Source organism: Psammomys obesus, unplaced genomic scaffold (genome assembly GCF_907164565.1).
Source record: "Psammomys obesus unplaced genomic scaffold, mPsaObe1.curated_primary_1811, whole genome shotgun sequence".
NCBI lineage: Eukaryota > Metazoa > Chordata > Mammalia > Rodentia > Muridae > Psammomys > Psammomys obesus.
Window position 1 is genome coordinate 6712794 of NW_026596117.1, and position 15160 is coordinate 6727953.

Consider the following 15160-nt stretch of genomic DNA (forward strand, 5'->3'; position numbering starts at 1 on the left):
AAATGCCATCTTTTGGACTTTACATGGCAGTTGTACTCATTAAGTCAAGGTGACTATGGCTTGCTGCAGAAGATCTGTAGGAAACCAAAGTGGGCAAAAACCAAGCATGGGCTAGGGAGTAGCTCATGACGCCACAACCCCAAGTGACAGACCACTGCAGGGAGCTCATTCCTAAACAAAAGACCTATATTAATAACTCCTTGTCAATATAAGGTCTGTAAACATGGCAAAAGAGGAAGTAAAAGAATATAAGAGACAGAGGGTAGGCTGAAGGGTTTTGAAATAGTGTTTTCTGGACATAACATGGATATCACAATTATATTCCCACAGTGTCTGTAGTTATCTGCTCAATACCCACCTAAGATCACTTCAAACCAATTTCCTGCACCAGACTGGAAGATGATCAATGTCCCATCTCTTAAATGTTTGTAGTGGATGATTTATGGGAAAGGAGGCATCATTATTTATATAGGATTTATGCGATAGTGGGGTTCCTATGCCTTGTTGTGTTATCCCATATTTATATACATGTTGGACCACACTTAGTAAGTTTTCATAACAGCTGCAACAATAAACCAATAAAAACACGAATTTGTGGTGTGTGTGTGTGTGTGTGTGTGTGTGTGTGTGTGTGTGTGTGTGTTGGAGGAGATCTGGGAGGAGTGTGAAGTACAAAATAGGGTTTGATAAACTTGTTTGCTGAATAGTATTCCATTGTGTAAATGTACCACAATTTCTGTATCCATTTCTCTGTTTAGGGACATCTAAGTTGTTTCTAGATACTGACTATTATGAATAAAGCTGCTTTGAACATAGTTGAGCAAATGTCCTTGTTGTATGGTTGAGTACCTTTTGGGTATATACACAGGAGTGGTATAGTTGGAAATTGAGGTAGCAATTCCTAATTTTCTAAGAAAGCGCCAGATTGATTTCCAAAGTGTTTGTACAAGTTTACATTCCCACCAGCAATGGAGGAGGGTTCCCCTTTCTCCACATCCTCTCCAGTATGTTTTGTGACTTGAGGTTTTGATTTTAGCTATTCTGATCAGTGTAAGATGAAATCTCAGGGTTGTTTTGATTTTTATTTCCCTGATGACTAAGGACATTGAGCATTTCTTTAAGTGTTTCTCTTAGGTCTTCATGTGGGTTCCCTAGTAAGGGGGGCAGAGGCTGTCTCTGACATGAACTCAGTGGCAGGCTCATTGATCACAAGGCTTCCTTGCGGGGAAGTCTTGTCAGCCATAGAGTAAGAGGATGCAGCCAGTCCTGATGAGACCTGATAGGCTTGGGTCAGATGGAAGGGGAGAAGGACTTCTATCAGAGGACTAGGGAAGGGATATAGGAGGAGAAAAGGGAGGAAGGGTGGGATTGGGAGGAGAGGAGGGAAGGGGCTACAGCCAGGAAACAAAGTGAATACATTGTAAGAAGTAATAAATCAATTAAAAAATAAAGTGTGAAATAAAGATTGAAAAAAGATTGTATGCATGTACAAGATTCTCAATAACAAAGAAACATTAAAAAGAAAACTATTTAAATATATTAAAAATTAATCCTTGTTTAGAAAGACAGATGGGATGCGTATTGAACGTATGACAGGAGTCTACTGAGCACATCTGAAAGACTCTAACTAGCAGTGTTTTCAAAGCAGATACAAAGACTCATGACCAAACCTTCAGCAGAGTACAGGGAATCATATGAAAGAAGGGGAGTTAGTATGATGGTGAAAGGATAGGAGCTCTACAAGGACCAAATATATCCGGGCACAGGGTCTTTTCTGAGACTGACACTCAACCAAGGACCATGTATGGATATAACCTAGAACCTCTGCTCTGTGGTAGCTCAGTAACCAATTGGTTTCCCATAGTGAGGGGAACAAGGACTATTTCTAACAGAAACTCAATGACTGGCTCTTTGACCTCCCCATCCCCCAAGGGAGGAGCAGTCCTGTTAGGCCACAGAGGAGGACTTTGCAGCCAGTCCTGAAGATACCTCATAAAACTGGATCAGTTGAATGGGGAGGTGGTCCCCCCCATCAGTGGACTTGGAAAGGGGCACAGTGGAGATGAGGGAGGGAGGGTGGGATTGGGAGGGAATGAGGGAAAGGGACATGGCTGGGATACAGAGTTAATAAAATGTAACTGATAAGAAAAAAAATAAAATTAAATAAAAGAAAAAATAAAAATGATGGTAGCTAACTAGTTTGGAGGAAAATGAAATCAGTGTGACTGAAAAAGAAAGAAAAGTAAAATTTAGAGAAATAAAGTGTAGAGAAAAAATACTAAAACTGATCAAACAAGTATTAAATGTGGAATTTCTAAATACATTTACAATTGAAATAAAGTAATAAGAGAATTATATAAGTACTCAGTTTTCTTCATATATGTTAGCTAGATTTAGAATATATACTCTTAATTAATTACTTCTTTTAAAACTGTTTCTAATTTTTTTAAAGGATCTAATCTTGGAATTCAGTTCTTTAGGTTATTGTCTGACCTGGCCAGATTGACTATTGGTATTCTAGTCTATAGAAAATGTAAGGCCTTGGGAAATTATCTCCATAGTTAAGCTTCCCAGTTCCTTCTAGAACAAACTTTTGTGTGTGCTTGCACGCAATACACAAACACACACACACAAAGAAGATAAAAAGAGATGAGTGCATCAAATAATCCATAAGTATCCGTAAATAGAAACTGTTACTGAATTTATAAATTTGACAGAACGTGCAGTACACACACAAAGCTGCTTGTAACAATACAAGACAGTATCAATTCATTTAAAAGTCACCCCAGTGCTGTTACCTTACAACACAACACATACATGCATACAACTGCACACTGATTGCCTGGAATATTATGTGTGTAAAACTGGTGGAACTTCTGCTCTGAATCCATGATATGACACAGGATCAAGTGAAATGTTTTCATTCTGTAAAACTTCAAAAGGCAAGAGATGAATGATGTAAAATAAAAATAATGGATGATACTCCTCAGCGTAGTTAGGTTATTCACCTCAAGTATTTGTTCCATGTCACATTGGCAGTGATTGGGAATTAAATAAAATTAGGGGAAAAAGTAAGACAACACCAATTATTCTGAGGGCATGCAGTTAGGCACACAGCAACTAACCTGAAGCTTTGTGGATTCCAGATGGGACCAGTAATCAGATTACTTGTGGGTGTTTTAATAGTACCCAGAGGGTATCGTAAAATTGTTCACCATATGTTTAATACCCAGACAGACTTGTTTCTTTGAACTGCTTCTTTGATCTTACTTTTTTATATACTTTTTATTGTCATGCGCATAAGTTGATGTCGATTTTAACCGTAGACAAACTTACAGGCAATATGTGGACACTCATGCACAACTTTTGTCTCTCATTTTACTGTATTGTATTCTTATTTTGATAATATTTTAGTTTTCTGTCCTCTAACATGGCTGCCACTCATGCTTTATAACTAAGTTTCTATTCTCATATCTCTTTGCCAAAGTTACTGTAATCTTTATGCTTAGAAATATAAAAGATAGAAACCAAACTGTCAACCATTGATATTAAAAGCAGTATAGTTATATGGAAGTTGAATATGCTCTATACAGATATATATAAAAAATACTTAAGTTATTCTCATTCACCTTCATGTTCTAAAAATAATTGTTTTCAACAGGTTTTTGTTGTGTCTTTTTGTTTGCATGCCTATTTTAATGTTCTTACTTTTTATATAGGTAGATGGTTTTCAACTCTTAACTGGGAGAGGAAAGGACAATGAAGTTCTCTAAAGAATCTGCTTTAGTGTATCAAGCAGATGCTAAGACTCATAACCAAAATTTGGGCAGAGATCAGGGAATCATATGAAAGAAGAGGTAGATAGTAAGACATGGAGAGGACAGGAGCTCCCCAAGGACAGAAACAGAACCCAAAAATCTGGAAGGGGTATTTTCTGAGGATGATACTTCAACCAAGGTCTATTCATGGATATAACCTAGAATTCCTGCTCAGATGTAGCCCATGGCAGCTCAGTATCTAAGTGGATTCCCTAGTAAGGAGAAGAGGGACTGTCTCTGACATGAACTCAGTGGCTGGCTCTTTGACTACCCCCTTCCCTCAGGGAGTAGCAGCCTTGCCAGGTCACAGAGAAGGACAATGCAGCCAGTCCTGATGAGACCTGATAGGCAAGGATCAGATGGAAGGGGGGTGGACCTCCCCTATCAGTGGACTTGGACAGGGAAGAGATTAGGGAGGTAGAATGAGATTGGTAGGGAATGAGGGAGGAGGCTACAGCTGACATACAAAGCGAATAGAATGTAATTAATGTGAAAAATATAAAAAAAATTATTTAAAAACACTTGGAAAAAAAAAAAAGAACCTATTTTAGATTCAACAAGTAGCAGCCTGAAAATCACAGCAGGGAGACCAAAGAGAATTCAAGAAGCTACAAGATTACAAATCTACTTTGGAAACTGCTTGAGCACACAGTAAGCAATCAAAACATTTAATGGAAAAAAAAAAAAAGAGCTATGGAGCTTCTGACATTCATTCTTCGTTGTGTCTCACAAGAAATTTCTTAAGTTTTAACTGAAGCCTGCCAGTTCTGCAAGGCATTCTCAGATTCTGTGTAGGTAGGAATTTAAGGCCATTACCAAGTTTAAAAGAAAGAAATGTGTGCTTCAGTGAAATGTACAAAGCAAGTTATTTTCTTGATCTGAGACATTTGCTTTCGACATGTCATTTTTTCCATTGACTTTGGTTGGGGAAATGATGGATGAGAGCAGAACACTGTCAGCTGCACAATGAGGATGGCAGAGAGGTCCCAAGAACACTGTCAGCTCATCTCTCAGTCGCTATAAAGGAAATATGTTTTTTTAAGGCAACTAATTTAAATCTGAATATTGTTAAGAATTGTCATCTTAGCAATTTTGTCTATATTCTGACTAATGTGCTACTAACTGAAATTTAATTTAACAAGAGCTTTCAGTAGTTATTGACAAGGAATTGATGGATAAACCTGTACAAGTTGTGCTATGCATGAACATCTGAATTAATGCTGTACCTGTTTTTTAGCAGCATTTGACTCCTTTACCAACTCTACAAGGAATCACATACTTAGCTTTTGCTTTCTTATCTTAAACTCTCAAAAGTTTAAGAAAATACTTGTAATAAAAAAATGTCATCAGAGTTACTCAGGAAAGTGAGTATTCATATGCATATGTATTCATGTTTATATTCATATGTATATGTATATATGTATGTATGTATTTGCTGTCACGTATTTGTTGCTATATGCCTAGCAGAAATATTTAGGTCCTGTTGCTAAAGAAACCATTTATTTAGCGAAGCCAGAAGGAGCCTGGAAGTGCACTCACTGTATAAAAGATTTCATAGTGACCAGCGGTTTTATGTAGGGCACTGCGGAAAAGAATACGTGGTCATACCACATGAACCAAAACACTGACTTGTTATGTAACATGTAACCACTTGTGGTAAGATCTTATGGGAACAGCTAACTCCCTTCTATTTAGACTTGAGGCCCACCGAAGAAAAATAAATACCTACCTTGTTTGTATTATAAAACCACTCAATAGGGGATGAGAACATATGATCTACTGGGAACTTAACTATTTTATTTAGTTAAACAGACAAAAAAATTAAACTACCTCCTAAAAATAAGTGGTTATTTTTAGAGATAATTACTATTCCTAGGTCTTTTTTTTAATCTTTTATTATTATTTTTTATTAATTACACTTTATTCATTTTGTATCCCCCCATGAGCCCCTCCCTCCTCCCCTGCCGATCCCACCCTCCCTCCCCTTTCTGCATGCATGCCACTCCCCAAGTCCACTGATAGGGGAGGTCCTCCTCTCCTTCTTTCTGATCTTAGTCTATCAGTTCTCATCAAAAGTGGCTGCATTGTCCTCTACTGTGGCCTGGTAAGGCTGCTCCCCCCTCAGGGGGAAGTGATCAACGAGCAGGCCAATCAGATTATGTCAGAGGCAGTCCCTCTTCCCATTACTATGGAACCCACTTGGACACTGAACTGCCATGGGCTACACCTGTGCAGGGGTTCCAGGTCATCTCCACAAATAGTCCTTGGTTGGAGTATGAGTCTCTGGGAAGTTCCCTGTGTTCAAATTATCTTGTTCTGTTGCTCTGCTTGTGGAGTTCCCGTTCCCTCCAGCTCTTACTATTTCCCACTTCTTACATAAAATTCCATTCACTCTGCCCATCAGTTGGCCATCAGGCTCAGCATCTGCTTTGACAGTCTATACTGCAGAAGCTTTCAGAGGCCCTCTGTGGCAGGTTTCAAGGTTGTTTCCTGTTTTCTTCTGGCTTTCAGAGGCCCTCTGTAGCGGGTTCCGAGGTTGTTTCCTATTTTCGTTTTCTTCTGATGTACATCCTCTTTGCCTTTCAGGATGGGGATTGAACATTTTAGTTAGGGTCCTCTCTTTTGCTTAGTTTGTTTAGATGTACAAATTTTAGTGGGTTTATTCTATATTGTATGTTTATATGAGTGAGTATATACCGTGAGTGTCTTTTTGCTTCTGGGTCAACTCACTCAGGATGATCCTTTTCAGGTCCCACCATTTACTTGCAAATTTCATGATTTCCTTATTTTTCATTGCTGAGTAATACTCCATTGTATAGATATACCACAGTTTCTGCATCCATTCTTCAGTTGAGGGGCATCTGGGTTGTTTCCAGCTTCTGGCTATTACAAATAAAGCTGCTACAAACATGGTTGAACAAATGTCCTTGTTGTGTACTTGGGCCTCTTTTGGGTATATGCCTAGGAGTGGTATGGCTGGATCTTGAGGAAGCGCTATTCCTAGTTGTCTGAGAAAGCGCCTTAATCAGAGAAGCTTTTATATTCAGAGATGTGCAAGCAAGGCTTCACAGTGTATTGAGAATCAGTGGCAATAGAGTTTTTGTTTTTGTTTTTTTTTTTTCTTCAAGGCTCAGAGAGTATTGTGGAAAAGATATTTAAAAGACTATAGGACTCAAAGAACAGAGGAAAAAAGAAGGATTAAAAAAAAGAAGCCATCTCCAAATAATACACAGTCATTGCAATCATGAACTCTGAACAATTAGTAAAGTCTGCAATTGTACAAAGTGGCCCATTAATATCTAAGCAAGAGTGGAGGAAGGGATCAGAGATTTTTACCTATTTCATTCTTCAACTGTGGGTACATTATGAGAGAAGAGAAGCCATTTGCTTCATCAATGGGTCCACTGTTGATTCCAACAGGCTACAATAATTATTCCTACTCCGTTGCTTACAAAGATTGCCCAAATTAAACCAAACATAATAAACCAAAAATATCTGGAGAAAAGAGAGGTAGGAAGCAGAAAAAGCTGATAGAGGTTGGTGGGACCTAGGGAAGGATGAAGGGGAGGAAGTAGCAAGAATATTTGTTATACATGCATAAAATAAAGAACTAATAGTGACTGAAAATTATATAGAATCATTTAGGAAACATGCACTAATTGGAGTAAGTTGTTTTACATTAGTTTGTATTATGTTTAACTTTCTCACAGTTACTAGAATTCTTCATGCCAAGAGACTGTGTCTCATGTAACCTATTTTTTGGTGAGAATGAAAAGTAGCAAGCAGCAGATAGATGCCCTTAAATGTATAAGCATGACCCTCCCCCATCTCTTTCAACTAGAATGTCAGAAATGTCTAATGATTTTTGGACAACAATGTCAATATCAATGCTGACTTCCAGGGAGCATAGGGAAGAAGTTGTGGGTCTGAGAATGCATAGTTCTTGGCCAAAATACAGAGAAGCCTTACTTTATTTCAGAGACAAATCAGTCTCCTAACAACAACAAATACAAAAGAGAATCCCATCTTAAGACACCTATAAGATTCCTGATATGATACCTCACAAAACCAAAAATTCTGGCACCACACCAATGTGTGACAACGTTAACCCCAACTCTGACTACTTTTAAGCCATGTTTGAGTAAGTTGTAGGATCGGTAGAGACTTAAAAATGTTGATCACACCAAAAAAAAAAAAAAACTATACTGAATGTGTGTCTCATGATTTTTTTAGTTATGGTACTGGAATGAATAAAGTTTGGAATATATGTAGTTATTTTATTTTCTTTGGCACTTAGCACAGGAAGACGTACTAAGAAATAAAGAAACTTTGTTTCTCATGTCACATATTATAGAAGAGAATACATTTATATTTTGGCATAAAGAGTCATATTAAAGATGAATCTGGATATGTGAACTAATGATTAAACCATTTCCTTTCAGCATCAGTGACTCTCTTTGCCCTTACTATTGAAAGTCAAGCAGGGCTCATTACCATTTCTTCTTTGTCACATAGCACCCTGGTCAGTATCCTCAAGTGCAAGCACGGGTAGCCTGCAAAAAGCAGAAGGTTCTGCTTCAAATTTAGGACAGCTAATGTCCTGAGGGTATGGCTGACAACTTTGTCTCCTTGACACTAGCACTATTATTGCCAGCATGGGATTTTCATATAGCAATATAAAAAAGAATCAGTGGTCAGTTATCATTCTTTTGAGGGGTGGGTACTAGGGTTTGTAGGTTTCTTATAATTTAATATCACCACTATAGATATATTTATAGCAAAATTTCCCAGAATTACAACAGAAACATTTCGAATTGGGTTCACAGACTACACGTAGGAGGCAGAAAACTTCTCAATAACATCAGTACTTGTAGTAAAAAGATTATGTTGTCAGTGAACCCTCAGAGAATTCTGCCATCTTCAGCCACTAACATCATAAGGAAATCTGAGTACAATGTTGGGATGAAGGAGTGTCCTTTAGTTTGTTCTTTTACTGGAAATGCTGCTTTAGTACAATAAGTTATAGATGACTGTTAGAAATGCTATCTTCAGGGTATAGTTGTATATTATGAAAATTAAGAACAGAGGAATGTTCAAACAAATTGCTGAAGGAACTAAAAAACAGGAAAATACAATCAGAGAAGTGAAGGAAATAAACAAAACAACTCAAGATCTGAAGATAGAATTAGAAAAATTAAAGAAACCATAAATGGAAGAAATCATGGAAAGGAAGAATTTAGGGAAGAAAACAAGAACAACAGAGGTAAGTATAACCAACATACTACAAGACATGGAAGAAAGAATCTCAGGTGTAGAAGATACAATGGAAGAAATTGATGTATTGTCAAAGAAAATGTTAAATCCAAAAAATTTCTGACACAGACCATCCAAGAAATCCAAGACAATATGAAAAGACAAAACCTAAGAATAATAGGAATAGAGGAAAAAGAAGATTCCCTTCTCCAAGGCCCAGAAAATATCTTCCGCAAAATCATTGAAGAAAATTTCCTCAACTTAAAGGAGAGGCCTATAAGATTACAAGAGGCCTACAGAACACCTAATAAATTAGACTAGAAAAGAAAATCCTCCCGCCACATAATAATCAAAACAGTAAGTATACAGAACAAAGAAAAAATACTGAAAGCTGCAAGGGAAAAAGGCCAAGTAACATATAATGGCAAACCCATCAGAATCACAGCAGACTTCTCAACAGAGACTATGAAAGCCAGAAGGGCCTGGATGGATATAAGAATATATCTATATATATATCTATATATCTATCTATCTATCTATATATATATATATATATATATATATATATATATATATATCTTATATATATAAGAGTATATAACAGACCCTAAGAGTACACAGATGTCAGTCCAGGCTAATATATCCAGCAAAACTCTCAGTCATCATAGATGGAGAAAACAAGATATTCAATGACAAAAACAAATTCAAATAATACCTACCCACAAATCCAGCATTACAGAAGACTCTAGAAGGAAAAAATAGAACCCAGGAAAACTAATTAAATTCAGGAAAATCAGGAAACAAATAACCTCACTGCAGAAAAAAAAAAAAAAAAAGGAAGAAATAGCCAAGCACACAAGCACACTACCATAGCCAACAGCAAAATCAAAGCATCTAACTGCCACTGGTCATTAATCTCCCTTAACATCAATGGACTCAACTCTCCAATAAAAACACACAGACTAATAAAATGGATGCATAAACAAGACTCAGCAATCTGTTGCATACAAGAAACACACCTAAGTCACAAAGATAGACATTACCTGAGAGTAAAGGGCTGGAAGATGGTTTTCCCAAGCAAATGGACCTAAGAAGCAAGCAGGAGTAGTCATTCTAATATTTAATAAAATAGATTTTCAACCAAAATTAATCAAATAAGATGAGGGAGGTCATTCCATACTCATCAGAGGAAAACTCTACAAAGAAGACACCACAATTCTGAACATCTATGCCCCAAGCACAAGAACAACCACATTTGTAAAAGAAATATTAATAACACTGAAACCACACATAGACCCCCACACATTAATAGTGGGAGACTTCAACACCCCACTCTCAACAAAGGACAGGCCAACAAACCTGAAATTAAACAAAGAAACAATGACTCTAACAGAGGTCATGAATCAGATGGACCTAACAAATGTCTACAGAACCTTTCGCCCAAACACAAAAGAATTTACCTTCTTCTCAGCACCTCATGGAACCTTCTCCAAAATAGACCATATAGTTGGCCACAAAACTAGTCTCAACAGATACAAAAAGATTAAAATAATTCCATGTATCCTATCTGACTACCATGGAATAGAGCTGGAGCTCAACGACAACAGAAATAACAAAAAGCCTACACACACATGGAAACTGAACAACTTGCTACTCAATGACAGCTGGGTCAGGGAAGAAATAAAGAAAGAAAACAAAATATTCCTAGAATTAAATGAAAATGAAGGCATAACACACCCAAGCTTATGGGACACAATGAAAGCAGTGCTAAGAGGAAAATTCATAAAACTAAGTGCCTACAAGAAGAAATTTGAAATATCGCATGCCAGCAACTTAATGGCTCACCTAAAAGCCCTAGGAAAAAAAAAAGAAGTAGACACACCAAAGAGGAGTAGATGGCTGGAAATAATCACACTCAGAGCTGAAATCAATTAGAAACAAATAAAACAATTCAAAGAATCAATGAAACCAAGAGCTGGTTCTTTGAGAAAATTAACAAGATAGACAAACCCTTAACCAATCTAACTAAACAGCAAAGAGATACTATCCAAATCAACAAAATCAGAAATGAAAAGGGGGGGCATAACAACAGACACTGAGGAAATCCAAACAATCATTAGGACTTACTTCAAAAGTCTATATGCCATAAAATTTGAAAATCTAAATGAAATGGACAATTTTCTGGATCGATTCCACTTACCAAAGCTGAATCAAGACCAGGTAAATCAATTAAATCGTCCTATATCCCCTAAAGAAATAAAAGCAGTCATTAAAAGTCTCCCATCAAAAAAATGCCGAGGACCCGATGGTTTCAACGCAGAATTCTACCAGACCTTCAAAGAAGTGCTAACTCCACTTCTCTTCAAACCATTCCACAAAATAGGAACAGAAGGAACACTACAAAACTCATTCTATGAAGCCACAGTCACCTTGGTACCTAAACCTCACAAAGACCCAACAAAGAAAGAGAATTTCAGGCCAATTTTCCTTATGAACATTGATGCATAAAACCTCAACAAAATACTTGCAAGCCGAAACAAGAACACATCAAAGATATCATCCACTTTGACCAAGTAGGCTTCATCCCAGGAATGCAGGGGTGGTTCAATATATGGAAACCCATCACTGTGATCTCCATATTAACAAACTGAAAGGGAAAATCCACATGATAATCTCCCAAGATGCTGAAAAAGCATTTGACAAAATTCACCATCCGTTCATGTTTAAAGTATTGGAGAGATCAGGGATACAAGGCATATATCTAAACATAATAAAGGTAATATACAGCAAGCCTATAGCCAAACTAAACGAAGAGAAATTTAAAGCAATCCCATTGAAAACAGGGACAAGGTAAGGTTGCCCACTCTCTCCAGATCTCTTCAACATAGTGCTGGAAGTTCTTCCTAGAGAAATAAGACAGTTGAAGGAGATCAAGGGGATACAGATTGAAAAGGAAGAAGTCAAATTATCACTATTTGCAGATGATATGATAGTATACATGAGCGACCCCAAAAACTCTACCAGGGAACTCCTACAGCTGATAAATACCCTCACCATAGTGGCCAGATACAAAATTAACTAAAAAAAAAATCAGATATGATAGTATACCTGACTGACCTTAAAAATTCTACTAGGGAACTAATATCCAGAATATATAAAGAACTAAAGAAGTTAAAAAGCAACAAAACAAGTAATCCAATTAAGAAATGGCATACAAAGCTAAACAGAAAAATCTTTGTAGAGGAATATAGATAGCAGAGAAGCACTTGAAATGTTCAACTTTCTTGTCATTATACAAATGCAAATCAAAACAACCCTGAGATTTCACCTTACACTAATCAGAATGGCCAAGATCAAAAGCTCAAGTGACAATACTTTCTAGAGAGGATGTGGAGAAAGGGAACCCTCCTCCATTGCTGGTGAGAATGTAAATTTGTGCAACCACTTTGGAAATCCGTCTGGTGCTTTCTCAGACAATTAGGAATAGTGCTTGCTCAAAATCCAGCTATAACACTCCTAGGCATATATCCAAAATATTCTCAAGTACAGTACAAACCAAGGGTATTTGCTCAACCATATTTGTAGCAGTTTTATTTGAAATAGCCAGAAATTGGAAATAACCCAGATGTCCCTCAACAGAGGAATGGATACAGAAACTGTGGTATGTTTGCAGAATGGAATATTACTCAGCAAGTAAATACAAGGAAATCATTAAATTTGCAGGCAAATGATGGGACCTAGAAAAGATCATCCTGAATGAGGTATCCCAGAAGCATCCCAGAAGCAGAAAGACACACACACTATATACTCACTTTTAAGTGAATATTAGACATATATTATAGGAAGACATAGTACCATCTGTACATCTGAAGAAGCTAAGCAAGGAGGGGGACCCTGGGTAACATGATCAATCCTCACTCAGCTAAGCAAACTATATGGACATTGGAAGAGGGAGAAAACAAGGAAAATGATAGGTGCCTACTAGAGAGGACCTCTAAAAGACCCTATCCAATAGGGTATCAAAGCAGATGCTGAGACTCATAGCAAACTTTGGGCAGATGCAGAGAATCTTGTGAAAAAAGATAGAAAGACCTGGAGGGGACAAGAGCTCCACAGGAGAGAAAGATCTTTCTTATATGAATGAATGCTAGATGACTTCAGTAGTATTCAAAAGCTGGTAATAGTTTGTGACTTGTATTGTGAAGAATGAAAGCGAAATAGACAAGAAACTGTCTTACTAAAGCAGTTGCCAAAATGAAATTCCTCTTCTTTATTTTCATTACTGTAGGTAGAAAGTTCAAAAGCCAATAATACATTGTTACACTATAAAACAAACAAACTAAGAAACAATACTAAAAACGCATCATTCTATATTAGGCTATCTTGATTTTGTTGAATTGCATATGTTCACTTGTAACAAGTTTTCTGTATAATTATTTTTTAATTCTTTATCAGGCAGTTTATTGATCTCTATATATTAGTTACAGACGGCTTGTTTTATTCCTGTGATTGATAGTTCTTATGTCTTACACTGGTGTTTAGCATTAAATTCAATCATCTCTTCTGTTTTGAACTATAAGCAACAGAAGACAATTATCAGCAATATGCTAGTAATTATGAATTTTAAATTTTTTCAATTAATTTATATTTTATTGACTTATGTATGAATACTGTTTTATTAATGTGTTGTTCTTCTTGCATTTCATTTATCATTTCCTCTTCTGTTAATCTCCTTTCCTTTTGTCTTTCTTCCTTCATTGAACCATCTTCCCTTCTACTTCGTTCTGTTTGCTTCTCTTATATTCTTTTGTCAGTAGCCTGTAATCCTTTGCTCTATCTAGATTTTTACTGCTATTTGAGCTGAAACATTGAGAGCAGAGTATGCTCTCTTTCTCCCTCTCTCTCTTTCTTTCTCTATATATACATGTGTACATACATATATATGTATGTATATGTATATGTGAAAGTTCATGTATATGTATAGATTATGATTGTATAACCCTGTCTTTCCTTTGGAGTAAAGAAACGGTGTGCTACTTATACATTATCTCTGCTCTTTGAATGTGTGCCATTCTTATATGTATAGAGAAAAACAAGAATTGGGACAGGTGCCAGGCATGGTAATGCATGCCTACATCCGACCTTGATGAAGGATTATTATGAATAATAAAAGTTGACAATGCAGCCATTCATGATGTGATCTTATAGACCAAGATCAGAAGAAAGGAGACGAGGACCTCCCATATCAGTGGACTTGGGGAGGGGCATGCGTGAAGAAGGGGGAGGGAGGATGGGACTGGGAGGAGAGGAGGGAGGGCCTTATGGGGGGATACAAAGTGAATAAACTGAAATTAATTAAAAAAAAGTTTGATGCTAGCTCAGGGTCTGCAATAAAAAACAAAGAGAGAGATCTGTTTCCTTTTTCTTAAGAACGTTATTTTTCAAATGATATATTTGATGCAGGAATGAAACCAAGAATCATATATCTTTCCTGAGAATTTACTTAAGCAGAGTTAAATTCAGAGTAACCATCTCTCTCACAGATTCAGTTTAACAGTAGTGAGAACTACAAGATAAAATGTCAAGATTTACAGTCAAGACAAATTATGACAATTAGAACTTTGACAATATAGCATATATCACAACATAGATGCATGCATAATTTTCTGTATTTTACTTTCTGAAATTTCTCCTTTGCAGTTTCAAACACATAAAACCTTCTAGAAATTTTGTAGTTTTAAGACTTATACACTCTCTGAATGTAACTGAGACCTACTCCATGAAATAGAACTTATGCCTGACATTGCCTAGGTGGTCATGAATGTGGACTAAATTGACATTAGGTCTCAGAGAAACCAAATACTGTTCTGCTAAGAGAAAATAGTAATAAAATGACTTCTAAGAACATTCTGCTATAGCTCAGCAACAATTAGAGAAATCTCCTCTTGTTTGATGGGAGCTAACAGAGAGACCTGTAGCTGAACACTGAGTGAAAGATTTTTGCAAAATTAAGTCCTAAGTGAGATGTATTCATCAAACCCTTCCACTGAAAGATCAGGGAGTTACAAAGAAAAGGAGGCAGAAAGATT

General features: G+C 36.7%; 1 pseudogene; it reads left to right on the forward strand.

Moving 5' to 3' along the window:
• The window catches only part of LOC129692703 (60S ribosomal protein L7-like), a 30383-nt pseudogene that overhangs the window by 14262 nt on the left and 961 nt on the right, over positions 1–15160 (forward strand).